General features: G+C 43.7%; 1 protein-coding gene across 2 annotated transcripts in view; it reads right to left on the reverse strand.

The window, feature by feature from the left end:
* LOC126271867 (lysosomal acid glucosylceramidase-like) overlaps positions 1-22,671 on the reverse strand; it is a 195,053-nt gene that overhangs the window by 153,097 nt on the left and 19,285 nt on the right. The window contains exon 1 of one of the 2 annotated variants that reach the window (XM_049974207.1): positions 21,667-21,857. The exons of the other annotated variant lie outside the window; for it this stretch is intronic. The gene's annotated coding sequence lies outside the window, so the exon portion shown is untranslated. Of the gene's footprint in view, positions 1-21,666; positions 21,858-22,671 lie in introns of those variants that run through there. 2 annotated transcript variants of the gene reach the window in all.

A 22,671-nucleotide genomic window follows, 5' to 3' on the forward strand; every position in this document is an offset into this window, starting at 1 on the left:
CCTCGCCAGTTTGACAAACAGGTTCCAGTTGCTGTCTGTGGCTGACACTGTCGCTGAGCCAGATGCTGTCACCTGTCCTGTTTCAGAGGAAACCTCTCAGCTGCAAGATCCGGACAATCACAGAGGGTGGAATTATTGCTAGTTTGGAACTCCAACGTTCTGCGCGTTACGCGGCCGCTTAGGGACACGGCTGTCAACAAGGGAAAGGAAGCCAATGTGCACTCCGTGTGCATACCGGGTGGAGTCATTACAGATGCAGAACGGGTCTTCCCAGATGCCATGAAGAGCACAGGGTGCAGCCAACTGCAGGTGGTTTGCTCAAGCCGGTACCAATGATGTGTGTCACTTTGGATCAGAAGAGATTCTCTCTGGTTACGAGCGGCTAACAGCAGTGGTAAAGGCTGCCAGTCTTTCTTGCAAGACGATAGCAGAGCTGACCATTTGCAGCGTAGTCGACAGGACCAATTGCGGATCTCTGGTACAGAGCCGAGTGGAGGGTCTGAATCAGAGGCTCAGACGGTCCTGTGGCAGTGTTGGCTGCAGATTACTCGACTTGCGCCAAAGGGTGGTTGGGTTTCGGATTCCGTTGAATAGGACCACTATGCGCAGAAGGCGGCTATACGGGTAGCAGGGGCTGTGTGGCGTGGACTGGGCGATTTTTTAGGTTGGACAATCTCGGGAAACACAAGAACGGCTTCAATCACAAAGGGTGCAGGCCGAACACAGGAAGAACGTAGATACGCGAACCATCGGCACAACAGTTGTAAACTGTCGTAGCTGTGTTGGGAAAGTACCAGAGCTCCAAGCGCTTATAGAGAGCACTGATGTTCAAAACATTATAGGCACTGAAAGCTGGCTAAAGCCGGATATAAGCTCAGCCGAAATTTTTGCGAAGAACCTAACGGCGTTCCGAAAGGATAGGCTAAATACGGTTGGCGGTGGCGTGTTGTTGCTGTTAGAAGTAGTTGATCTTGTCGCGAAATTTAAGTAGATAGTTCCTGTGAGTTAGTATGGCCAGAGGTCATTTTTGGCAACCGGAATAAAATAATAATTACATCCTTTTACCAACCTCCCAATTCAGATAATACAGTTGCTGAAAGGTTCAAAGAAAACTTGAGTTTGATTTCAAACACGTACCCGTCTCATATGATTATAGTTGGTGGTGACTTTAATTTACCCTCGATATGTTGGCGAAAATTTATGTTTAATTCCGAAGGTACGCGTAAAACATCATCCGAAATTGTGCTAAAAGCATCTTCGAAAATTATTTCGAGCAGTTAGTTCATGAGCCCATGCGAATAGTAAACGGTTGTGAAACACACTTGACCTCTTAGCAACAAATAATACTTAGTTAATAATGAGCTTCAAAACGGTTACAGGGATTAGTGAATACAGGGTTGTCGTAGCGAGATTGAATATTGTAACCCCAAATCCTACAAAAATAAACGGAAAATATACCTATTCAAAAAAGCAGATAAATATTTACTTGAAGGCTTCCTGAGAGACAATCTCCACTCCTTCCAAATTAATGATATAAGTGTAGACCACATGTGGCTTAAATTCATAGAAATAGTATCGGCAGCAATTGAGAGGTTTATACCAAATAAATTAACTAACAATGGAGCTGATCCTCCTTATCAGCTTGGAACCGCGCTGCTGCTTCGGTCGCAGGTTCGTATCCTGCCTCGGGCATGGATGTGTGTGATGTCCTTAGGCTAGTTAGGTTTAAGTAGTTCTGAGTCTATGGGACTGATGACCTCAGATGTTAAGTCCCATAGTGCTAGGAGCCATTTGAACCATTTGATCCTCCTTGGTACACAAAACGAGACAAAACAATGTTGCAGAAACAACGAAACAAACATGTCACATTAAAACAGACACAAAATCCCCAAGATTGGCGATCTCTGCCGATATACATGCTTGTCCAAAGCAACATTTCATCGTCCTTCAGAATAACACAGGTACTGCAGTATTTAGCGCGGACTTTAATGCGAGATGGTTATAAAAGTTTCCACAACGAAACTTTGTCTCAAAACCTGGCAGAAAATCCAAAGAGATTCTGGTCATATGTGAAGTAGGTTAGCGGTAAGAAACAATCAGTGCCTTATCTGCTCGACAGCAATGTAGATACTATCGAAGACAGTGCCGCAAAAGTAGAGTTACTAAACACAGTATTCCGAGACGCCTTCACAAAAGAAGACGAAGCAAATATTCCAGAATTCCAATCAAGAACAGCTGCCAACGTGAGTAACGTAGAAGTAAATATCCTCGGAGTAGTGAAGCAACTTAAATCACTTAATAAATCAAGTCTTCTGGTTCCGACTGTATACCAGTGAGGTTCCTTTCAGAGTATGCTGATGCATTAGCCCCATGCTTAACAATCAATACAACTGTTCGCTCGACGAAAGATCGGTACCCAAAGATTGGAAAGTTGCACAGGCACACCAGTATTCAAGAAAGGTAGTAGGAGTAATCCACTTAATTACAGGCCCATATCGTTAATATCGATATGCAGCCGGATTTTGGAACATATATTGTGTTCGAACATTATGAAGTACCTCCAGTCTATTGACACACAATCAACATGGATTTAGAAAACTTCGTTCTTGTGAAATACAACCAGCTCTTTATTCACATGAAGTGCTGAGTGCTATTGACAAGGTATTTCAGATCGATTCCGTATTCCTGGGCTTCCGGAAGACTTTTGACACTGTACCACACATGCGGCTCGTAGTGAAATTGCGTGCTTATGGAATATCGTCTCAGTTATGTGACTGGATTTGCGATTTCTTGTCAGAGAGATCACAGTTCGTAGTAACTGCCGAAAAGTCATCGAGTAAAACAGAAAATTATTTCTGGCGTTCCCCAACGTAGTGTTATATGCCCTTTGCTGTTCCTTATCTATATAAAAGATCTGGTAGACAATCTGAGCAGCCGTCTTCGGTTGTTTGCGGATGACGCTGTCGTTTATCGACTAATAAAGTCATCAGAAGATCAAAACAAATTGCAAAACTATTTAGAAATTGGCAGTTGACCCTAAAGAAACGAAAAGTGTGAGGTCATCCACCTTAGTGCTAAAAGGCATTCGTTAAACTTCGGTTACACGATGAATCAGTCAAATCTAAAGGCCGTAAACTCAACTACATACCTAGGAATTACAATAACGAACTACTTAAATTGAAACGGTCTAAGGAGCTGCAGTCATGGACTGTCTGGCTTGTCCCGGCCCAGGTTCGAGTCCTCCCTCGGGCATGGGTGTGTGTGTTTGTCCTTAGGATAATTTAGGTTAAGTAGTGTGTAAGCTTAGGGACTGATGGCTTTAGCAGTTAAGTCCCATAAGATTTCGCTCACAATGGAACATTTTTTTAACTTCAATTGGAAGGACCACATAGAAAATGTTGTGGGGAAGGCTAACCAAAGACTGCACTTTATTGGCAGGACGCTTAGAAAATGTAACAGATCTAAGGACACTGCCCACTCTACGCTTGTCCATCCTCTTTTAGGATACTGTTGCGCGGTGTGGTATCCTTACCAGACAGAACTGACGGAGTACATCGAGAAAGTTCAAAAAAAAGGCAGTACGTCTTGTATTATCGCGAAATACGGGAAGAGTGTCATTGAAATGATACAGGATTTGGGCTGGACATCATTAATAGAAAGCCGTTTTTTGTTGCGACGGAATCTTCTCACGAAATTCCAATCAGCAACTTTCTCCTCCGAATGCGAAAATATTTTGTTGACATCGACCTACATAGGGAGAAACGATCACCACGGTAAAATAAGAGAAATCAGAGCTCGCACGGAAAGACATAGTTGTTCGTTCTTTCCGCGCACTATACGAGAGTGGAATAATAGAGAATTGTGAACGTGGTTCGACGAACCCTCTGCCAGGCGCTTAAATGTGATTTGCAGATGTAGACGTAGATGTAGATGTTTTCTCACTGCTATACAAAATCGAGGAGAATGGTGATAACACGATTTCCCGTTGGTGAATCCTAACCTGTTTAAGATTAGAGACCAATGTGGAATACATTATTTGCTTAACACATCTTTATTTTAATGGTAATGTTAAATACCACCCACCACCATAACCGAGCTCGCTGATGCAGGCCTGTGTTTTGGCACTCGACTCGGATGCAAGCCAGCTTGAATCCTGCTGGTGGAATATTTTCACTGGCAGTATTTGGCCATCGAATAGAGGTGTACTGTTCCTGATCTCCAGTCTTTGCTCCACTGTCCTGGATTAAATTCCAAACCTCTCCACAGCGTTTCATGAAGTGAGAGCATGTGACACTGTTGGTGGTGATCCGTCTGTCAAATGGGGCCGTTAAGCTCAGCGGGCACCTCTTGGTGCCATTGTAGAAGGGCAGGCTGTGTACCTGCATTGGATTTCACCCTCTCCCTTTTCTTCATCCATAACAACACAAAGCTAACACCGTACTGCACAAGCAAGTGGAAAGCAGGCAATGGCAAACCACTCCAGTAGGAGCTTGCCTGGAACGGCGATGCAGAATTCCTGCATCTGCTCACTCATGCTAATTCCCTGTGTATGGTACTTCTCCGACGTGATGGAATAAAATAACGCCCATCTCTAGTCAGCTGGGGACAAAGGGTTCCATTTACTGAAAGCAGGTCGAGGACATAGGTGCCGCTCACGAGAAATCATCGAAGTTGTTTTTGTTTGTATAATACACCTATCGAGTGTTGTCGGCACGGTAGCTCAGCGTATTCGGTTAGAAAAAACTGAGTTAACTGATCAACGACGAACTTAAACGGGTGCCTTACGACGTCCGCCCCGAGCAGATGCAACGAACGAAAGCGAACAAAATGAGATTAAAAAATAAAAACAAATAAAGGTTAACACCGAGTGTCGGTGTGCTGGCCTGCCTGGGTGTGGTTTTCTTGCGGTTTCCCACCTCCGACTAGGTGAATACCGGTCTGGTAGTCACGTCCTACCTCAGTTTACTATCTCTTGCTGTAGGTTGTAAGAAGCGTGCAGTCTGAAAAATGTGTTTAAGGTCAGGCAGCTTTTTACGCCAACGAGCAGCTGTTTCTTTCAGGAAAGTGCTAATGCTAGTGTTGGGGGCGGCGCTTCAAGTGTGATTAGCTGGATAGTAATTGCTCGCCCATTATTCAAGTTTAGACGATAATGTCACCACTATGAACACGTGTACAACTTCACAGGTGGCACAGACCGAAATGTACGCAATACTTCTTTTTTAATTGTCTCTTTGTGCACCTACCAATTTAGGCAGAGATCAACGGCTTGCCTCCTAGTATACAACGAATTAAAGCTATATTTAGTGTACATAGGACACGGAATCCGAAACCAAAGAGATTTTTGTTGAGACTGTGCGCCATTAAATTAAGACAGTAAAAATGAGAGTAAAAAATAAATCTTACTTATTGTCCCTCTACAGTATAATATGAGGAATACATGATCAACTTTGTAGGTCATTTCAGGATGTAGAAGGTGCGAAATTTAGTACAGAGAGCTCTCACTTCTAGTAGATACATTGGCTGCAACACGGCTAGGCAATGAAGGGAACTGAGCTCGGATGTCAAATTCGGTTAGGCCAGTTCATGCTGCGAGAACTGTAGGCCGGAACTCATCGGCTGTATAATGTCTGGCGAACTATGGTGTGTCAATCTCTCGGCAACCCATGACCAGATGAAATGCTTCAAATGGCTCTGAGCAATATGGGACTTAACATCTGAGGTCATCAGTCTCCTAGAACTTTTATTACTTAAACCTAAGTAACCTAAGGACATCAAACACATACATGCCCGAGGCAGGATTCGAACCTGCGACTGTAGCGGTCGCGCGGCTCCAGACTGAAGTGCTTACAACCGCTCGGTCATAGCGGCCGGCTGACCAGATACTTTCAGAAGGTGATATATCTGGAGAATGTGTTGACCAGAGCAACAGTCTCTGAATCGAGGTCTTGCATTATCTTGTTCAAAGAGTTCACAGGGACGTCGAAAATGGGCCACTGTCAGCGGCCTTAAAACGTCAGAAAAATAAAACTTCCTTTCCAAATTATCGGCTATACTAGCCACAAATGATCGCGTTGTGTATCCAGTGACACCCCATACTTTAATGCCAGATACTGGACTCATATAACAGCGACGAATGCTTCTTGGCAACGTTAGTTCTCCTCGGAGATTCCATACACATATACACTGAACAGCCAGAACATTATGACCACCTACCTGATAGCAGGTATGTCAACCTTTGGCACGGATAATAGTAGCGTCGCGTCGTGGCGTGGAAGCAATGAGGTCTTGTTTGGCCGCTGGAGGGAGGCCGCTCCACATTTGCACACACACGTCACCTAATTCCCGTAAATTCAGGGGAGGGGAGCGATGAGCTCTGACGCCAAGTTCAATCACATCCCAGATGTGATCGATCGTGTTCAGATCTGCCGAGTTGGGGAGCCAGCACCACTCGCCACTGTGTTTCTCGAACCACTTCATCACACTCCTGGCCTTGTGACATGGCGCATTATCTTGCTGAAAAATGCCACTGCTTTCGGGAGGCATGGTCGTCATGAAGGGGTGTACACGATCTGCAACCAGTGTACGATCTCCTAGGTCATCATGGTGCCTTGCGCAACCCCCGGTGGGCCACGGATGCCCATGCCAATGTTTCCTAGAGCATAGTGGAGCCACCGCTAGCTTGGCTTCGTCCTGCAGTACAGCTGTCAAGGAGCTGTTCCTCTAGAAGACGACGGATTCGTGCCCTCCCATTGGCATGATGAAGAAGGTATCAGGGTTCATCAGACAATGCAATGCTCTGCCAATGCGCCAACTTCCAGCGTTGATGGTCACGTGCACATTTCAGTCGCAGTTGCCGAAGTCGTGGTGTTAACATTGGTACATGCATGGGACGTCAGCCGCGGAGGCCCGTTGTTAAAACTGTTCGGTGCACTGCGTGTTCAGACACACTTGTACTTCGCCCATTATTAAAGTCTGATGTTAGCCACAGTTCGCCGCCTATCCAGTTTTACCAGTCCGTCCAGCCTACACGTCCTACATCTATAATGAGGGGTGGACGCCTAAACCTACGACGTCTGGACGTGGTCTCACCTTGATTTCGCCACGTGTTGAAGACACTCGCCACAGCACTCTTCGAACACCCGACAAGTCATGCAGTTTCCGAAACGCTCGTGCCGAGCCCCCGGGACATCACAATCTGCCCTCGGTCATACGCAGATAGATCGCGCGCCTTCCCCATTCTACACACAGATAGCACGCTCACTGGTACTGCATGTGCCGTCCGTGTGTCTGACTTATCAGTCATTCCTCACCAGGTGACGCTGCTATCGCCTGGTCGGGTTTATGTCGATAGCAGGTCGGTAGTCACAATGTTTTCGGTGAGCAGTGAACATCCATCGTGATGCTATGGGCATAAATGGGACTCGTATGAAAAAGACGTGACATTGTTGTATTTTTGTATTCAATGTTGCCGTCGGGAACACAAGTGCCGCACTTACAATTGTCGCCTCGCTGACAGTCAGTGATGACCCAAAAGTTATAGCACAGTCCATGGGGTTACTTGTCTTGCTGCAAACAAAACCATTTCCTGATTCAATACACGTGAAGTGGCTGTACGATCCAGCATCGCTGAGGGAACGATTTTGTGTTCCCTCTCGGGCACTAATCGCGTGAGGTCATTGAGGTGCTGCATGGTGTTAATCACGGCCCTCCTGAAGCCATCAATTCTATATTCGCTTGACAGTGCGAGATCCCAATGAACGCGAAAAGTAATACTGTGAAAACATAAATCACAATCTCGATATTCAACAATTCTTTTGCTGTCGAATTGCAGCATGTATTAGAAGACGTTTTCCCTTCTTATATGAGGCATAATACGATCTTATGACAACCAGTCAACTATGAAATGCGATTTCTGAGTAGGAAATGTGCTACTTAGTCTCCCCTCCTATACAGAATGTAGATGACGTTTTTCCTAAGTACTCTTTACGGATTTACTGCATACTAAACTCTTCCATATCCAAGCATGCAGCACAACACGTGCCACTTTGACCCCATCTTCATGATGCTGGTATTTTAATGGCCACCATTGTTTATTCAACACTAAGTGTGCCTGGGTCGTCACTATATGACTTCCAATTTCCATAATTCAAAAAAATTGGGGTTCAAATGGCTCTGAGCACTATGGGACTTAACGTCTGACGTCATCAGTCCCCTAGGACGTAGAACTACTTAAACGTAACTAATCTAAACACATCACACACATCCATGCCTGAGGCAAGATTCGAACCTGCGACGGTAGCGGTCGCGCGGTTCCAGACTGAAGCGCCTAGAACCGCTCGGCCACTATGCCTGCTTCCATAATTCGCTTATTATTGTTATTTATCGATTAAATTTGGAACACCGGGAAAGACAAAGATGATTTTGATACGATGACGGCATATGAGACCTGGGGGATAGTAGATGTACTGACAATGATTTCAACATCCCCGACAACACATAGCGTAGTAATTATAATAATGTGTATGAAATCTTAAGGGACTTACCTGATGAGGTCATCAGTCCCTAGGCTTACCCACTACTTAACCTAAATTATCCTAATGACAAACACACATACACCCATGCCCGAGGGAGGACTCGAACCTCCGCCGGGACCACATAGCGTAGTAGCATAGTTACCACATCGCCATCTGTTTCAACCTTTTAATAGGGGATGCTCACAGCCAGAAGGCTCAGTGTGATATAAACGTGTGAAGCAAACAGGCAACGTTGCCTCGGAGACGCACTAATGCTTCCTACAGCTAGCTGAGCGAACTTGAAAATGGTCAAATTGTGGCCTTCCTAGTAGCGGGATGATCTTTTTGGAGAATTGCCACTAAAGTTGGATGTGATGGTCACTTGTGCAATGATGCTGATATCAGTGGTCATGTGAACATTGTCACACTGGTAGACGAGGTTCTCGACACCCAAGACGCACAGTCGGACGCCAGGATCGTAGTATTGCAAGGACAGCAGCGGCAGGTAGTACAGCTACCACAGCACAGGTGTGAGGGCTTGTGAGCCCAGACATGTCAACACGAACTATTGCAAATCGGTTATTAGCAATGGCAGTATGGGGACACACACCTGTAGCCAATCTTCCACTCACACACCAGCATCGACTGGTGCAGTCAGGGGATAATTTGGCAGGTGGAATGGCGTCCCGTGTTCTTCAGTGATGAAAGATTTAGCCTGCACACACGTTGTGGCCGTTTGCGCATGCAACATAGACGTGGTGAGCACTGGCTCGTGGAGCGCATCCGTTCAAGACCCACTGGCCCCACACCAGGCCTTATGGTCAGGGTTGAGGTTAGCTACAGGTCTCGTCTTTATATCATGTCTCTACAGGGGACCCTAACCTGCACACCTGCATCCAGTAAGTGGAGAATGTTGTTACACCGTTTATTTTGCCAATCTTTGCTGCAAGAAGGTGATGTGTTGTTCGAAGAGGACAATGCTCACCCACACACTGCCTGTGAAACTCAGCATGCCATGTAAGACGTGTAGCAACTGTCCTGGCCGCCAGGATCCCCGGACTTGTCTCCAATCGAACACATATTATGAGACGAGATATAACTCTCTCGATTCATCAAGCAACAAATCTTACAGAACTACATGATTAGGTCGAACAGCCTGGCATAACGTGCCTCAGGACAGTACACTCAATTTGTACGATCGACTGCATGCCAGAGTGAGTGCCTGCTTTGCCTGCTGTGGAGGCTGCTCCACGTTCTAATATGGATGATTCAGCATGGGTCGATACCTGGTGCGTCAGAAACCGTTGTGCTATTGATCCGTAAATTTAATCATTTCGTGTACCCAATATGCACTGTCACAACAAAAAATCTTGAGTGAATTGAAGTCCTTCGAAAGGGTGTAATAATGTTTTTTCCGGCAGCGTATGTTACAGGTTAGCAGAAGAATATTCCAAGGTTGCCCTTCCGTCTTCTGTGAATGAAAAAAACAATACGTGCCAGAAACGAATTAGTATACCATTTTAGAGGTTTCCAGTTCACTTAAGATTTATTGCTGCAGCAGTGCATATAGCGTACATGAAATGATTACATTTAGAGATCAATAGCACAACTGGCTCTGATGCGCCAGATATCCACCCATATTAAACACTCATATTAGTACGTGATGTAGCCGCCATGGGAGACAATGCAAGCGCTGACTCTGGGATCCAGACGATCCTACAGGTGGCAAATATTGTCTTGGGCTATGTCGTTCCATGCCTGTTCGACCTCTTAACGTAGTTTTGTAAGAGTTGTTGGCTGACGAGTCGCATGAGACACTTATCGTTCCATCATATCCCACAAGTGCTCAATTGGAGACAAGACCAGAGCCTGTGCTGCCAAGGGAAGTTGCTGTACGTATTGCAGAGCACATATTCACGGTCAGTGTGCGAGTGATCATTATCCTGTTGGAACAACACATCACCTTCCTGTTACAAGAACGGAAAAATAACGGATCTAACGACATTTTGCAAGTACTGAGCGCTGGTTGGCGTTCATTCCAGAAAGACCAAAGGTGAAAGAGAGAGTTGTAGCTTATTGCACTGCAGACCATAATGCTTGGGATGGGGCCATTGTGTCTTGGACGAATGCACTCAACGAGACAGCGCTAATCAGGACTACACCCCATGCGCATACGGCCACGAAAGGCAGAATCCGCTTTCATCGCTGAAGATCACGGTGCCCGATTCTGTCTTCCAACAGATCATCTGACGGCACCAGTCGGGCCATGCATGTCGATGCTGCGGCGTGAGCGGGAGACGGGTTAGAGGTGTGCGTGCCCACTGTCCTACTGCTAATAGCTGGTTGGAAGCCGTTCTTGTTGACATATTTGGGTCCACAAGCCCTCTTGTCTGTTCTGTGGTAGCTGTACGATCTGCCACTGCTGCCCTTACAGTACCGACGGCCCTGGAGGCCGTCTGTGCTGCCTCGACGTCTATGGGTGTGAGAATGTGCCCCTGACCACAAGCATCGTTGCACAATTGACGCAGCACGTCCGGCTTGTGTGGCAGTTCTCCGAAGGACCATCCCGCCACTAGGAAGATCATACACTACTAACCATTAAAATTGCTACACCAAGAAGAAATGCAGATGATAAGCCGGTATTCATTGGACAAATAAATTATACTAGAACTGACATGTAATTACATTTTCACATAATTTGGGTGTATAGAACCTGAGAAATCAGTACCCAGAACAACCACCTCTGGCCGCAATAATGGCCTTGATACGCCTGGGCATTGAGTCAAACAGACAGCGTGTACAGGTACAGCTGCCCATGCACCTTCAACACGATACCACAGTTCATCAAGAGTAGTGACTGGCGTATTGTGACGAGCCAGTTGCTCGGCCACCACTGACCAGACGTTTTCAACTGGAGAGAGATCTGGAGAATGTGCTGGCCAGGGCAGCAGTCGAACATTTTCTGTATCCAGAAAGGCCCGTATAGGACCTATAACATGCGGTCGTGCATTATTCTGCTGAAATGTAGGGTTTCGCAGGGATCGAATGAAGGGTAGAGCCAAGGGGAATATATACATGACATGGAATACCTCCAATGATATCGAGAACAAAATAAAAAATTCGGAAACATTGCTTTTCAGCATGCCCTCGTAGTATTTTTGTACAAATGGATTTGAGTGATATTCTGTGAGTCAGTATTGCTCTTTTTTCTAGTTTCTCGTAATGTTCCCTACTGAAGAGATGTGTGGTAATATATGGTTAATAATGGAGGTTTTTCAGTCGAAAACTCATAGAAAACCTAACAAGATCTCCATCAGTCACTTAGAATATTTTACGTTGGGAACCTAAGGTGGGTTTCCTAAAATAGATTGTAACTTAGGTTAAAGAAATCTTTCACTATATTCAAGAATATTACATAAGAAATCTCAGAAAAATGAAACTCAGTAACCTGCGCGCTTACTAAGATGATGGGAATACGAATGTTACCAATCTTTTCTTTTTTGCCTTACTTTCATCTGTAAGTACACTGACGGGAAAGAAGTGGTAAGTAGCTATCATCTTAAGCATTGCTACAGATAGTATGACGAAAGTGCTTAGCAGTTTAGTGTTATTACGTAGTAAAATTTTTAATAACGTCAATACTGTAGCTCTTCATAGCTCTGTCACCTACATTTCATATATCAGGGGAAACAACTACAGAAGCCTGGAAAACGGGAGCTACACTAACTTCATCTCTGAGCAAGCCAAAACTCAGAAGAACTGCTGTACCATGCAAAGTTCCCAAAACAACGCAATCAGCAGGGAATCTCCATCTGCAAAGCAGCAAAAGCGCGAGGCTGCTGCTCTTAGAACTTAGAAGGGAGCAACAGCCTCTAGTGTTAAATCGCTGGAGAAATACGATAAGAAAATACTTTTGAGCGCATTTCACGAACTAACGAAGAAACTTGAGTCTGTAAAGTGTAGTGAAAAGTCGTCTACAGCAATGAAGGGTTAATGTATTTTGTTTATCTTATTTTTATTTTGATATCGAGAACACTCCATACGACTTTCTGTACATAGTTATAAATTCAGATCCGAGAGTAACTATTTTTGTCAAATGCCAAGAAATCTCGTCTAAAAATATTGCAAAAATTGTAAGTGCTTTTCCTGAAGTAGGTAATATTATAAAATTTCTGGAAGGTTTTATACACAGTCAAGAAGAAAGTGAGCTACATGATCTTATTCTCGACTTGCTACGCAGTTTATTGTGTGATGACAGAATAAAACTTCCGATGAGTTTATAAAAATTCAGCTTCATCTAAGCTTTTCACCTCGTAAAAGACGTAGATTTGCTCCCCGTCTATTAATTTTTGCATCTTTGTTGCGTTTTATTTCAAGTCATGCCTACAAGTTCATACATAGCACTGGCAATATTATTCTGCCGCATCCCACTTAAATCAAAAACATTGGTGGTAACACTGATGTTAATCCCAGCATTTCAAACCTTTTGGCTTACTTTAAGGTGAAAACATCAAATCTGAACTATCATGAGTGTTTTGTGACGCTCATGTCGGATGAGAAACATATTAAATGAGCCATGAGTTACAAAGGGGAGAACCTGGTTGAAATGGCCCATGACAGCAATGCTCTTGGAACAACAACCCATGCATTTATGTGCATGATGTAATGTCACTATTCAAGCATGTTGCTCACATCTTGCCAGGAAATAAGAGGACTGCTGATAGCTTGTTCAGTGTAATCAAAAATCTACTGACTGGATTGACTGTTATCAGTATTACTTCACACAACAACTGAATTAATAGAAAGGCTATCTCAAGTTTTACAGTTGCATAACAGGTCACGCTACGGTCGCAGGTTCGATTCCTGCCTCGGTCATGGATGTGTGTGATATCCTGAGGTTAGTTAGGTTTAAGTTCTAAGTTCTAGGAGGCTGATGACCTCATAAGTTAGATCCCATAGTGCTCAGAGCCATTTGAACCATAATAAGTCAATATTGCTTACTGACACGCTACAGATTTTCTAGGCCCTTGTTCCATGTTCAAGATACTGTTTATATTTTCAAATGCATGAGAAATAATTGGGTTAACCTGTAAAATGATCGATATTCTTCATTCCCAGCTTTCAAAACACATCTGTTACAATGCAAGGTCCTTTTCTGCAATAAGATAATTATTCGAAGCTGAAAGCAACAACTTATTAAAATTTGGGTAGGGCTTAAGCTTGAAAGCATTGTGGCCATCTTAATTGGAAAAACAGGGTTGTTTACCAAATTTTGAATGATAACATCCAGAATAGTTTACTTAAGTTAGGACTCACATATGATATTGAAAAGTATGAAGGTACTGTTGGGTTTATAAATATGATTAGCACCTGGTGCTAGATTGTTAATTTTAAGACCCCTTTTAAGTGATTAAGACTTGGGGGGGGGGGGGGTGACGCAAAAACCACTTACGAAACACCATGAAAATGAAAGATGTGTGTTTCTAGAGAAGTTTCTTAATTGGCTAGATAAACGGGTGTCCATGAGTTTGTCAGAAGGTAAGTGCACTGAAAAAACTCATTCTACACTTAAACATAGGACATATGCATTACTCGAAATGAAGATGTATCGTGTATCAGAACTGAAAGATTCATGTATATTACCCGAAAAATTTCAGACTGATGCACTAGAAACAAGGTTTGGATTGTATTGACGGCAACGCAGATATTTGAAGCAGAAAAAAGCTAAGACTGTGTTCTCTACTAGAGCTCTCTTTACAAGGTGGTTCAACTAAGAAAATTGTAATTAGATCTCTTCCCAGTTGTGACCAATCAGTAAGTCTTAACACAGTCACTGACAGCTCTGCGCTAAATATTTTGAATCAAGTAAGTTTTTGGAAAAAACGACATTTTGTCAATGGAATGAGTGATTGATTATTTTGTAAAAATTTTTTTGTTTATTTATAGACGCAATCACATTCTTATGACACAGTAATAACCGGTTTCCGGCACACAATGATCATCTTCAAAGGCGGCAACACTCAACACAGTGACAAAGCATGAATCTGTGTTCAGTCTATGCTGCCTTTAGAATCTGAAGATGGTCATTGTATGGCCGAAACCGGTTATGACTGTTTCATAAGAATGTGATTGCGTCTATAAATAAGCAAAAAAATTTTACAGTCAAGCAAGTGTCTGTCTGGCTTATTTGGAACACGTCACCCCAGAAGTCCTTACATTTATTGCAGGCAACTGCAGCTACAGTGGGGTTAAGAAATTAAAATGTACCAACTGTGCTTAATTTTAACAGTGGATAGAGAAATGGTACGTGGGGCAGAACTCAAGCTTATTAAAAATTTAGACAGAGGTAGCTTGAAATATCCTCATAAAAATACATTACTGGCTGTGGTGTATTCTTTCTGCTGGATCTAATAGCTATTGCCAAATGGCTGTTGTGAGTCCTTCCTTAGACTTCAAAACCAGCTACCAGTAGGAAGTAAATAAAACGTTGATTTAATACTGAATAATGAGATTTTTGGTAGAAGACAGAGACAAGCATTCACAGCAGAAATATGGAAGTCTGTCGTGTGTACAAGTGTTAATATACTGCTTAGCAATTACCGTGAAATTGAAAATAAGCGCACAGAGATCTTCAAATAAAATGAAACTGAAACCTGTTGCAGTGGGACATATTTGAAACACAGAAAATAAAAAGAGATATCCATAATTTTAGATGCTGCTTGTCAGTTTGTCAATGATTATTAACTGTGAGCCTATACCACCAGTTAATCTGGTTTACAATTTCCTTTTATCAGAACTGAGGTTCCTTAAATTACAGTACACAGGACATACACTGATCAGCCAAAACATTATGACCACTACCCATCTCAGTCTGGAACTGCGCGACCGCTACGGTCTCAGGTTCGAATCCTGCCTCGGGCATGGATGTGTGTGATGTCCTTAGGTTAATTAGGCTTAAGTGGTTCTAAGTTCTAGGGGACTGATGACCGCAGAAGTTAAGTCCATAGTGCCCAGGGCCATTTGAACCATTTTGAACCATTTGAACCACTGCCCATCGCGACGTTGGATGCCGTCTCGTGGCGTTGGTGGCAAGTGACGCGGTAACAAATGTATGTAAGAGCACCAGACACGGACGAGGCACCACCCTAGCAAAGATATGGGCTGAAAATGGGGAAATCCATTGAGATAAGTGACTTTAACAAGGGGAAGATTATTATTACGCAGAGCCTGTGAACGAGAACCTCGAAAACGGCGAAGCTGGTCGACGTGTTCATGTTTAATTGTTGTGAGCACCTACGGAAAGAGGTAGGACAGTGAAACTACCTCTAGGCGTTAAATAGTTGGACATTCACGGCTCTTCACCGAAAATGGTGTTAGGAGGATTGTCTGGTCTCTAAAGTAGGATAGATGGTGATCTATGATATCTTTGCCGAAAGAGCACAATACTGGTCACGTACAAGTGTTTCGGAGCTCACCATTCATCGAACACTACTGTGCATGGAGCTCCACAGGAGGCCACCCCTGTGTTTTCAGATGTTGACCCAAAGACATCGTCAACTGCGATTGCAGTAGGCACAGGACTATCGAGACTTGACAATCAATCAATGGAAACGTGTCGGCTCTTCGGGTGAATCACATTTTTGCTACAATGGGTTGCTGGTCGTCTGCCCAAACGCAGGCATCGGGGTGAACTACGGCTCGACACGTGTTGTGCGCTACGGAGGCAGGTTTGTTGGAGCAGTATTATGCTATGGGAGACCTGCTGCGCTTGCGTGCGATCTGTGGTAGTAATAGAAGACAAGTTGACAACTGCGAATCACCTACATCCTTTCGTGCTTGATGTCTTACTCGACAGCGATGTTCTCTGTCAGCAGTATAGCTGTCCGTGAACCTCAGCCGGAACGTTGTAGTAGATGTCTCGGTGACCAAATTCACCTGATGTACATCCTATGGAGCCCATCTTGGTCGCTATCGGCCGCCATCACTGCGTACGCAAATCAGCTTCCTGTCATTTGCTCGAATTACATGTCCTGTGCGTAGACATCTAATGCGACATACCTCCACAAACCTACCAATAAACTGTCAAATCCCTGATACGTAGAATTAGTGATGCATTTCGTTCCAAAGACGTAGAAACCAACTATAAAGCATGTTGTCATGACGTGTAGGCTCATCAGTGTATACTGTATGTGCTATTTCTTTACTGTCTGTACGATTCTCTTTCTCTCTCTCTGTCTCTCTCTCGTGTGTGTGTGTGTGTGTGTGTGTGTGTGTGTGTGTGTGTGTGTGTGTGTGTGCGTGTGTGTGAAGAGAGAGAGAGAACTTACATCTATATTGAGCTATAAATATGTGAATAATCTACAGAAATAGACAAGCTTACAGTCACTAAACATAAATTCATAGATTTAATGCCATACATTAGTATAATCAAAGCTTTTTTTTAAAAAAAAGAAATGCATACTCCAATTTGCAGAGAGGTGTAAATTTGCATATGTTACTTTTGTGTTTGTGTTTCCTCTGTTTGCAAGAGAAGGAGCATGTTTCTTTATTTAATGCTAAGTAGAGCTTGAAAGCATCTGAATTATTTTCTGAAGCATAAAAGTTGACATACATGTCCTACTGTTACTGTAGGAAGATGATTGTCCCATGAATATGGCTCATCTGTAGCACGTTTTTTGCAAGTGTTCTACTTGGACACACCCTAATTTCCACACTAAAACAAGCGTTAGTCGAAATACTTTTCCATAACAAAACTGATACTTCCAGAATGAGATTTTCACTCTGCAGCGATGTGTGCGCTGATATGAAACTTGCTGGCAGATTAAAACCGTTTACCGGACCGAGACTCGAACTCGGGACCTTTGACTTTAGCGTGTAAGTGCTCTACCAACTGAGCTACCCAAGCACGACTCACGCCCCCTCCTCACAGATTTACTTCTGCCAGTACCTCGTACGGAAGCACGACTCACGCCCCGTCCTCACAACTTTTCTTCTGCGACTACCTCATAAGTTTGGAAGGTAGGAGACGAGGTACTGGCAGAAGTAAAGCTGTGAGGACGGGGCGTGAGTCGTGCTTGGGTAGCTCAGCTGGTAGAGCACTTGCCTGCGAAAGGCAAAAGTCCCGAATTGGAGTCTCGGTCCGGCACACAGTTTTAATCTGCCAGGAAGTTTCAAAACTGATACTTACTCATTTATTCATTTCTGGCACAAAAAATCATAGACTATTCGAAGGTTTTCGTGCAATAAACCCCATCAGTGTCACACTTGTAAGTCAGCAAGTTAACTATCGCAAGTATGTTTACCTATAAGGCAGCAGTAAAATAAATGTAATGTCGTGTGACTAGGGCCTCCCGTCGGATAGCCCGGTCACGGGTTGCAAGTCTTGATTTGACTCCACTTCGGCGACTTGCGCGTCGATGAGGATGAAATGCTGATGATTATTATAACACAACACCCAGTCCCTGAGCGGGGAAAATCTCCTACCCAGCCCCGGGCCCTTAGGATTGACATTCTGTCGCCCTGACCACTCAGCTACCGGGTACGGACAGCAGTAGTAAGAATGTAAGAATCTGTAAGAATCAGTTGTAACAGTAAAACTAATTCAGAATAAATAAAACTCCAGTATACTGAAAAACCTCTGCTATTTTATTACACTGAAAATTTCCTATTGAAGTATGCGTTTTTGAAAAGAAAGGTGTTGCAACAACAACACACAGCTTTTTATGCTTGCACGAGTCTGACATTTGTTCGGGGTTTGTAGCTCAAAGTTCGTAATTCTTTAGTCATACCACCTTTCGTTAGCTGTAGCAATCTTATCATTAAACTAACGCACTGTAAATAAATATGTCGCTGCAGTGTCGCACATCCGTTATTGGACATATTATGTACTTCGCAAAAGAGCAGCTTTACTTCGTTTTCATCGTAGTGATAATATAATCATCAGTAACGTCTTAAAAACATGACATTCTTTACAAATTCTGTCGCCATAATGCATTTGCACTGCCTGCTGATTTTCACTCTCCAGTCATTCCAATGCAACTTCTGCGTTCGTAGAGGTAATGCTTGCCGGCTCCCAACACCCGAGACTCGTACGTCACAGTCGAGTTGTACGGCCTTGTCATCTAGGTGACGTTGATATATCCCGAAACAGGATCTCATTCAATGAAGCTCTGCAGTGTTCATATTTTGTACTTATAAAAACTTGATATTTCTTTACTCAAAGAGTACATGAAGCAAAAAGTTGCTTACAGCTGTAGCTTGGGCCATCGATCGCCAGTATAGCATAGGCAGCGGGACGGTGTGTAGATTTTCGCGCAGTTTTTGTTTCCCACTCCGTATAGATTTATTAGTTTTGGCATTTTAATTCTAAGTAAAACTTGAAAATGAAAAGCGGGAAGAAAGAGAGATTTCCCCTGTGCCGTTTGGGTAGTGTTTGCAAACAACTCCGACACGACGCGCTTTGACAAAAGGAAGAATGCGACTGAAAAATGCAACTCACCATTTGCAGCAAAGCAGATCCGTAATCCACAGGGTCTATAAATATTTAAAGCGTCTTGTAGGCAATGACGATGAAGTGTTAGCATCTATAAGCACGCTAGTTAGGAAAGATTTGAGGAAGGTAGAGTCAATAACGATGATATCAGGAAATGCTGTACATGACACCGAAATAAGCAACTATTGCAAGAAAAAACCTAGCTACAGTTTGTAACGTTGGTTAATGAACTATCCAGCGCACGTGTCGTTTCAATGAAGTACATTGATGGAATTCGAGTCAAAGTGGGGGTCTTAGGTCTTAAGGTTCGTCTTGCGAAAGAGACCAGGCTGATTGTTGTACATATGGTGTTAGCGAAGATGGTTTTCTCAAAAATGTCATCAAAGAAGCAAGTTAGAAGACTACCACCATTCGCAATCGAAGACAACTAAGTTTGTGCAAGTATGCATTTTCGTTAGCTTGCTAATTTGCGTGAAACACTAGTAATTATAGTACATTTTACTCTGATATGCGTTTTTGTCAGTGATTTAAATGCATTTACACTGCATATAAACACACTGTAACTGCAAAGAGCCGCGCGGAGTCGGCGCGTGGCCAGAAGCGCCACGTCACGGATTGCGCGACCCCTCCCACCGGAGGTTCGAGTCCTCCCTCGGGCATGGCTGTGTGCTTTAGTCTTAGCATAAGTTAGTTTAAGTGGTGTCTAAGTCTAAGGGACCGATGACCTCCCTTAGGAATTCACACACATTTGAACATTTTTGGGTGCAAATATCGAGCCTAAATCAATATTTCACTGTTGTTGTTGTTGTTGTTGTTGTCTTCAGTCCTGAGACTGGTCTGATGCAGCTCTCCATGCTACTCTATCCTGTGCAAGCTTCTTCATCTCTAGTACCCACTGCAACCCACATCCTTCTGAATCTGCTTAGTGTAGTCATCTCTTGGTCTCCCTCTACGATTTTTACCCTCCACGCTGCCCTCCAATACTAAATTGGTGATCCCTTGATGCCTCAGAACATGTCCTACCAACCGATCCCTTCTTCTAGTCAAGTTGTGCCACAAGCTTCTGTTCTCCCCAATCCTATTCAACACCTCCTCGTTAGTTATGTGATCTACCCATCTAATCTTCAACATTCTTCTGTAGCACTACATTTCAAAAGCTTCTATTCTCTTCTTGTCTAAACTATTTATCGTCCATGTTTCACTGCCATACATGGCTACACTCCATACAAATACTTTCAGAAACGACTTCCTGACACTTAAACCTATACTCGATGTTAACAAATTTCTCTTCTTCAGAAACACTTTCCTTGCATTGCCAGTCTACATTTTATATCTTTTCTACTTCGACCAGCATCAGTTATTTTGCTCCCCAAATAGCAAAACTCCTTTACTACTTTAAGTGTCTCATTTCCTAATCTAAATCCCTCAGCATCACCCGACTTAAGTCGACTACATTCCATTGTCCTCGTTTTGCTTTTGTTGATGTTCATCTTATATCCTCCTCTCAAGACACTGTCCGTTCCGTTCAACTGCTCTTCCAAGTCCTTTGCTGTCTCTGACAGAATTACAATGTCATCGGCGAACCTCAAAGTTTTTATTTCTTCTCCATGGATTTTAATACCTACTCCGAATTTTTCTTTTGTTTCCTTCACTGCTTGCTCAATATACATATTGAATAACATCGGGGAGAGGCTCCAACCCCGTCTAACTGCCTTGCCAACCACTGCTTCCCTTTCATGTCCCCCAACTCTTATAACTGCCATTTGGTTTCTATACAAATTGTAAATAGCCTTTCGCTCCCTATATTTGACCCCTGCCACCATCAGAATTTGAAAGCGAGTATTCCAGTCAACATTGTCAAAAGTTTTCTCTAAATCTACAAATGCTAGAAACGTAGGTTTGCCTTTCCTTAATCTAGCTTCTAAGATAACTTGTAGGGTCAGTATTGCCTCACGTGTTCCAATATTTCTACGGAATCCAAACTGATCTTCCCCAAGGTCCGCTTCTACTAGTTTTTCCATTCGTCTGTAAAGAATTCGTGTTAGTATTTTGCAGCTGTGACTTATTAAAGTGATAGTTCAGTAATTTTCACATCTGTCAACACCTGCTTTCTTTGGGATTGGAATTATTATATTCTTCTTGAAGTCTGAGGGTATTTCGCCTGTCTCATACATCTTGCTCACCAGATGGTAGAGTTTTGTCAGGACTGGCTCTCCCAAGGCTGTCAGTAGTTCTAACGGAATGTTGTCTACTCCTGGGGCCTCGTTTCGACTCAGGTCTTTCAGTGCTCTGTCAAACTCTTCACGCAGTATCATATCTCCCATTTCATCTTCATCTACATCCTCTTCCATTTCCATAATATTGCCCCTAAGTACATCGCCCTTGTACAGACCCTCTACATACTCCCTCCACCTTTCTGCTTTCCTTTCTTTGCTTAGAACTGGGTTTCCATCCGAGCTCTTGATATTCATACAAGTGGTTCTCTTTCCTCCAAAGGTATCTTTAATTTCACTACAGAAATGTAATTATGTTATTTCTGACCAAAGCAAAAACTGTTGCAACGAGTAACAGAGGTGCATTTGACGGCCTGGCAACAGCGCACCAACAGCCACCCGCCAATAAGCCTGACCGGAATTATACCAAAAATTGTGATGTACTTACCAATTGGACTGCCAGCCGCCGACTGATCGCGGCGAAAAACTGGTGGCAGTAAGCTACTGCAAATACCCCCACACTGACAGTGGTCAGCCGTGGCTTACATTTAAAAGTAGCGCAGCAACTGACGCTCGCCTTGACGTCAGAACTGCTGGACTTTATCTGCGTAATGTACCTGTCCAAACAATTACAAAATCGGCCGAGTTAAGTCCATACGTCATACAACAAGTTTTCAGAACAACTTCGACCGCAATCGCTTCTAGCTCCGACAAGGTCGTGAAAAAGGCTCACACTTTTTCCCCATACAGATAATAGAGGCTACCTGTGATGTCCTCGTCATGAACCCAAATCACTGGCGAAAGGTCTCATTCATTGTGAGGCTTGCTGTGTTCAGATGTTAGCCAGACAAGGCGCTTTCTGGGTGGAATGACAAGACAGCCACTGAGCCTATCCCAGACAGGTCACCAGGACTGCTGCTGTTTCCGCGCTATTGCCAGAGAGCATTAGCGAGCTTATCACTTTAAACAGTAATATTTTATTACTATAAAATGCCCACATAAATTGTTTAATGGCTAAGTTGGTGTAGACTGACCAGTCATTATAAACAGCCCATAACTATTTATTGACCGGACCGATGGTTGCCACAGATGTTGCATGTTCTGACATGTTAGAGGTCAACATTTTCATGTAGTTCCCACGAGGAGATTCCAATTCACTCTTAGCATGCTCTGACGCAGCCATCGGCCAAGAAATTGTGGGTTGAGACACTTGTGAGCAGGGACAGTTGTGAGGAGGGACAGTTGTGAGGACGCGGTTCTAGGCGCGCAGTCCGGAACCGGGCGACTGCTACGGTTGCAGGTTCGAATCCTGCCTCGGGCATGGGTGTGTGTGATGTCCTTAGGTTAGTTCGGTTTAAGTAGTTCTAAGTTCTAGGGGACTGATGACCACAGCAGTTGAGTCCCATAGTGCTCAGAGCCATTTTTAGTTGTGAGGAGGCCCGGCCGAACAGGT

This window comes from Schistocerca gregaria, chromosome 5 (assembly GCF_023897955.1).
Source record: "Schistocerca gregaria isolate iqSchGreg1 chromosome 5, iqSchGreg1.2, whole genome shotgun sequence".
In the NCBI taxonomy this organism is placed as follows: domain Eukaryota; kingdom Metazoa; phylum Arthropoda; class Insecta; order Orthoptera; family Acrididae; genus Schistocerca; species Schistocerca gregaria.